Below are 6,632 nucleotides of genomic sequence, written 5' to 3' on the forward strand. Positions count from 1 at the left end.
ACCGAGGGGGGGGGACGGTGCGCCGGGACCCTGGGTCGGGGGCCGGGGGCCTCAGGGGGAGGGCTGGGACCCTGGGCCGGGGGCTTCGCGGGAGGGCCGGGGACCTCAAGGGGGGCGGGGACCCTGGGCCGGCGGTCTGAGGGGGAGGGCCGCGGACCAGGGGGCCTCAGGGCACGCCAGGACCCCGTGCCAGGGGGCTTAAGTCGGGGCCCGGGGGCCTGAGGGGGTGCGCGGGGACCCTGGGCCGGGACGGCGGGGGCGCCAGCGGGGAGGGACGGGGTGTGCGGACTGAGGGCGCCACAGGACACTGGGCTGAGGGCCAAAGAGGGCGACTGGACTAAGGGTCGCCAGCCGGGGGAGAGGGCTAACCTGAAGTGGGGACAGGACACTGGGCAGGGGAGGGAGGAGGATTCCCAAGGTAGAGGCCACCAGACTGGGGGTGCTGGCTGGGGAGAGGTGAACCCCAGGTGTCCAGGGAGAAGCCTAGATAGGTTCCTTGGTTTCCTGGTTAGCACAGTGACCTTGAAGGAGGGCTGGGGCCCTGGGGGAAAGGAGCTGGCAGGTGGCCCCTCCTTGTGGCAGTCTGAGAGGCCCCTCAGGGAGAGAAGGGACACACCTCCCCCCAGGGCAGAGGCTAGGTCCTTCTGAGCTGGTAAGATCTTCTCCTTATATGGGCAGACAGGGCAGAGTCCATTGCCCGGGACCCTCCAGCTAAGGCCTTACCTGGAGTGGGCGGGCTCTGACAACCCAAACGTCTCAGTAGGAGCTAGAGCCCACCAGCCTTTTGCTGACCAGTGCTTGTGCTTCTCTGCCCCATTCTATGGATTGAGAAGTGAAGGCGTGGAGGGTGGGCCAGGATTGCAGCCACGGTCCCCCCTTGAAGCTGGTGCCCCCTCCAGACACAGGCTTGGCCCAGCATGGCGGCCCCAAGCACACTGCACCAGACCCCGGAGCTGCAAGTGCATCCTCTGCTCTGCAGACACCTACTGATGAGAATCGGAACTCGCCAGGGCACCCCGTAGTAGAGGACAAGCGGGCTGGGCCGGCCACATGCAAAGCCACAACCTGGAGGATCTCATGACAGGGAGCAAAAGTAAGAGGCTCCTGAAAAACAAGATGAGAACCAGGACACCCTTCTTCACAGTACAGGAGAGGGGGAGGGTGGCTTCTTAAATGGCAGAAGGAATGCCCAGGAGGAGTGAAGAAAAGACACACACCTAGTCTTGTCAGAGTGACATTCTGGAATTCCAAGGATAAAGAGATGAGCTCAATAACCTTCAGGGAAGAAGGGTCTTCTTTAATCAGACTGAATCTGATTTGTCACTTGGCAAAGAAACAGTTGTCAAAATTCTAAGAATTGAACCAAGAATTCCATATATAGTGAAACTCATTCATGACACAGCAAAAATAAAGGTGTCTTCACAGTCTGTAAACATCGAAGTTTACTGCATACAAAGTCTCTAGAAAAATGCTGAAAGATAGACTCTAGCAAAATGAAAAGTGTATCCAAGAGTAAGACATGGATGCCAGCAAAGAAAATCAAATAACAACTTGAGAGAAAATCCTGGATAAGCCCAATACGGCATATGGCAAGGGGAGGTGAGAGCGGGAAAGAAAAAGCACACTAAAGTTCTTGTACTATTAGAGGATTTTAAGATTGTTAGAAAGAAGTTGGGGGAAAACTGAAATGAAGAAAGATTGACAGTACCAACAAAAACCAGAAAACAGAAAAAGATAAATGCATGATAAATAAGGAATATAATGTGAAATGACAGGAAGAAATTCAAGCATTTGCATAATAACAAACACGACTGAATTAAATTCATCTATTAAAAGAGACTCTCAAAATGGCATAGATCATTACTATTTACAAAAAAAAGATCTAAAAATGTCACAGATTGAAAATAAAAGGATGGAAAGTATGTGCCCAACAACTTCTGTTCCTCATGACACTGTAAAGAAGATGGACAAACACCTACACTGGAAGATATCTGCAACACGTATACCTTGCAAATGATTAGTGTCCAGAATCCTTTCAAATCCATCAGAAAAAGACAAGCCAGGGGCGCCTGGGTGACACAGCGGTTAAGTGTCTGCCTTCCGCTCAGGGCGTGATCCCGGCATTATGGGATCGAGCCCCACATCAGGCTCCTCTGCTATGAGCGCTTCTTCCTCTCCCACTCCCCCTGCTTGTGTTCCCTCTCTCACTGGCTGTCTCTATCTCTGTCAAATGAATAAAAATAAAATCTTAAAAAAAAAAAAAAAAGAAAAAGAAAAAGACAAGCCAATAGAATGATGGGCCAAGTCCATACCCAGGCTCTTTGTAGAGAAGAACATGGAAGGGCCAGTAACCTCACCAGTAACTTTAGAAATGCAAACTAAAATCACACCAAATGAGCACAAATGTTCAAGTCAAACCCAGTGATGACAGGAAGGTGGGTCAACTGATATACGCATACTCTGCTGGCTGGAATGTCCTGCGGTACAATTATCTCAGTAATTAATAAGGCATTACCCAGTAGAGCTGGACGTGTGTATCAGTTGTCTATTGCTGCGTAGCGGACTACGTGCAAAACTTTGTAGCTCAAAACAGCAATAATTGTTCCTTTTGCACAGGGATCTCCTATTTGGGCAGGATTCAGCAGGCACAGCTTGTCTACTCCACATTTCCCCACCTGGGGTCTCCCTACTGGGGGCTGGAGGGCCCACGTCCAAGATGGTGCACTCATGTGGCTGGTAGGCTGGTTCCAGCTGTGGACTGAGTGGGATGGTGTCCAAGTTCCAAGAGAACCAGGTGGGAACTGTATCATTTCTCATATTGTGGCCCCAGAAGTCACAAAGCATCACTTGTGCTCCAGCCTGTCCAGATTGGAGAGATGAGACACCGACCTCTGCCCTCTGTGGAGACAAGTGTCAAAGTCACATTTTAAGAGGAAGGAACATGTGGTATGGGAGAAGTTGTGGCCACTTGGAGAAAATGCAAGCTGCCACATGTGCACACCGATTCCCAGCTCTAGGGTTAAGCTGATACGTACTCCTAGGTCCATTCCATCCCTGAACATAACACCAAAGAAACCTGTACTGGTTCACAGGGAGATGTGCATCAGTGTTCAACACAGCAGTGTTTTTAATAGCAGAAATGCTGGGAGGAAAAAATACTTTCAATGTCTTTGGACAGTAAAATGAATAAAGTGAGGTGCATCCGTACAACAGACAAGCACACAACAGCTGAAATGAATGAATTGTACCACTTGGAGCCATGTGGCCGAATCTTAGACACAATACTGAATGGCAGTAACTCAAGACTGTAATATAAAGCGTGATTCCATGTACACTCAACAGAGTGAGTTAGGAAATACACGTGTAAGTATGTACACCTCGTATCTTTCTTTATATCTGTTAATAAAGCTGAAGGTCACACAGACAGCTCCCATTCCAATCCGACAGATTTCATTCTATGCTCTCTTTCTGTAGAACTCTGTCAACAATGGAAAGCCTCTGTGCACTCACCTGGTAGCTCGCTCAATCCCCACTGTGTGTTGAGGCCGTACCAGCCAGAAACTTGACCCAAGACCTCAACCACCACCCCCTACCCAGCCTCCAAAAGATGTACGGATGAGAGCTTGGGCCTGACAAAGGCAAGGAGAGGGCATCGGTGTTCTTTTGACATGTTCTATTTTTCTAGCAGAAGTCAGATGAAATCCTTTTTCTTTGTGTTTGATCTAGCTCCAACCTTTGATCTAGTAGATTGTGCTTCCATAAACAAACAACATTCTTTAAATGGTATTCTCACTTCAGAATTCAGGGGGAAAAAATCATTTTTGCTGACTCTTTTAATAGAAATTTAGTTATTTGCAGAGTTTCAATAGAAATCAGCCCTCTTTTTTACCAAGATATAATCAGAGAAATTGTGCAACCAATTCCTGATGTGGGTGTCACATTTGAGACTACATTCAGTGTGACCCACCTTAGGAATGAGGGTTGTATCATCTGTGTTGAATCAATGCCCACAGAGCCCTCAGACCCACCCTATTCAGGTACCTGTCCCATGGTATGCCCGATCTTGGTCCTACAAGCAGTAAGGAAGCAAGAACTGTGCCAGGCACCATGGTCCTTGAGAAGAGAGGGACGTACCCACCTGTACAGGTGCAACAAAGAAATCAGAGGGAGGTTAGTTTGGTTCTGTTTCCTAATGTAGGAATTTATGATGACATCTCCAAACAGAAGCTGATTTTCTGGACTTGATCATTGGGTAGCACCGTGTGACTTAGATGGGCCAGCCCACCAAGGAGGCTCACACAGGGTAATTACCAGTTCTACAGCACCTTTGTAGATGAGTCAGGTCCCAACATAGGAAGACCCAGCTTTCTGCGGTCAAGAATAACCTTTGTAGATAATTTATCATCGTAAGGAGGGGTTGATAAAAATATTCCAAAACTTAAGAATGGGTAAAAGGGGGCACCTGGGTGGCTCAGTCGGTTAAGTCCCAACCCTTGATTTCAGCTCAGGTCATGATCTCAGGGTTGTGAGATCCAGCCCCGTGTTGGGCTCTGTGCTCAGCCCAGGAATCTGCTTGTCCCTCTCTCTTTCTCCTTCCCCACCCCATGCTCACACTCTCTTCCCCTCTTTCTCAAATAAATAGAATCTTAAAAAAAAAAAAAAAAGAATGGGTAAAGGGATGGTAGTGGGTCCTTTAGTGGGAGTCTAAATGTTGTCTAGCAGACCTACCAGGAGGATTTTTTTATTCTCAAGAGTGTGCACCTGGGGGCGCCTGGGTGGCACAGCGGTTAAGCGTCTGCCTTCGGCTCAGGGCGTGATCCCGGCGTTATGGGATCGAACCCCACATCAGGCTCCTCCGCTATGAGCCTGCTTCTTCCTCTCCCACTCCCCCTGCTTGTGTTCCCTCTCTCGCTGGCTGTCTCTCTGTCACATAAATAAATAAAATCTAAAAAAAAAAAAAAAGTGTGCACCTGTTTCACTGCTATTTACTATTGATTATGATTTTTTTTACAAATCATTAAGGGTAGACTTTAACTTGTAGGAAACAGACAGCTAGATAAAATGATCCCTGTCTGAGAGCAATGCAAATGAATTTTGTCCAGCAGTAAGTGATAGAAATTATTTCTGTCTGGTTAAAAAAATTACAATTAGAAGAGGTTGCCATTTTATGGCCCTGTAGATCATTAACCAGTTTTAATCTAAATTACCAGGCTTGCTCAAGCAAACTTGTCTTCAGCCACCACCAATACTCCCTTCAGTCTTCAGTCTTTTTTAAGATTTTAAGATTTTATTCATTTGAGAGAGAGCGCACAAACGGAAGAGGGAGAAGCAGACTCCCCACTGAGCAGGGAGCCCAACATGGGGCTCAATCCCAGGACCCCAGGATCATGACCTGAGCCAAAGGCAGATGCTTCACCAAGCGAGCCACCCAGGCACCCCATCTTTGGTCTTTTGAACCAATCTTACCATCAAGCTGGTTTCCTCGTTAATTAGTTAAATAAGTCTTGGACACATCCTCACTTTCGAGCTGTAGAGTCATATTTTTAACTTTTTGAAAATAACGTCTTGATAGTTCCTACATCTAGCTGCCTCTCAGCATCCCTGTACAATGTCTAATAGGCATCTCAAACTCTACATGCCTGATACTCAGCTCCTGGCCTTCATCCCCAAACCTCTCTTCTGTTGCCTTCCCCATCTGTTATGTGTTGAATTGTGTCCCCCAAAATATGTTGACATCTTCATCCCCAGTAGCTGTGAATTGGACCTCACGTGGAAATAGGTCTTTACAGATGGCCAAGGTAAGATGAGGTCATTGGGGTGGGTCCTTATCCCACAACTGATGTCCAGGGAAATTTGGGCACGGACACACAGACCACGAGCAGTCCACATGGACAGAAGCAGAGACTGGAGGGATGCAGCTATAAGCCCAAGGAAAGACAAGCCAGACAGCCTGCCAGAAGCTGGCAGAGACAGGAGATGATCCTGCCTTACAGGTTTCAGAGGGAGTGCTGGCCTCTAAGCTCTGAGACAATACATTTCTGTTATTTTAAGTCACCCAGTTTGTGGCCAGTTTGTTATGGCAGCCATAGGATACTAATCCACCTTTTCAGTAAATGGTAACTTCATGTTTCCTGGGTAAGCCCATCAGATCCGTCAGCAAAACTTGTTGGCTCCCCCTTCAAACTGTGTCCAGCCCTGTGTCACCCTGCTACTACCCCAGAGCCAGTCACTATTACCTCACACCTAGATTATCTCAGTATCTTGACTAGTCTCTGTTTCACCTGGGAACCTGTATACTTTTTCTCAACACAGCAGCCCAAATGATACTGCCACTTCTGGGCTCAGAACCTTCCAGTGGCTCCCTATCTCTCTCAGAATAAAAGCCAAAGTCCTCAACCTAACAACCAAAAAACAAACAACCAGATTAAAAATGGGTAAAGGACTTGAATAGACAAAAAGACATACGAATGACCAATAAGCAAATGAGAAGATGTACAACATCACTTATCATTTGCATGCAAAGCAAAACCACAAAGAGATAGCACTTCACGCCCACTAGGGCGGCTGGGATCAAAACGTCAGATAGTAACAAGTGTTGGTGAGGAGGTGGGGAGGATGTTGCTGGAGGGAAT

The sequence above is a fragment of the Ailuropoda melanoleuca genome, chromosome 15 (assembly GCF_002007445.2).
Source record: "Ailuropoda melanoleuca isolate Jingjing chromosome 15, ASM200744v2, whole genome shotgun sequence".
In the NCBI taxonomy this organism is placed as follows: Eukaryota; Metazoa; Chordata; class Mammalia; order Carnivora; family Ursidae; genus Ailuropoda; species Ailuropoda melanoleuca.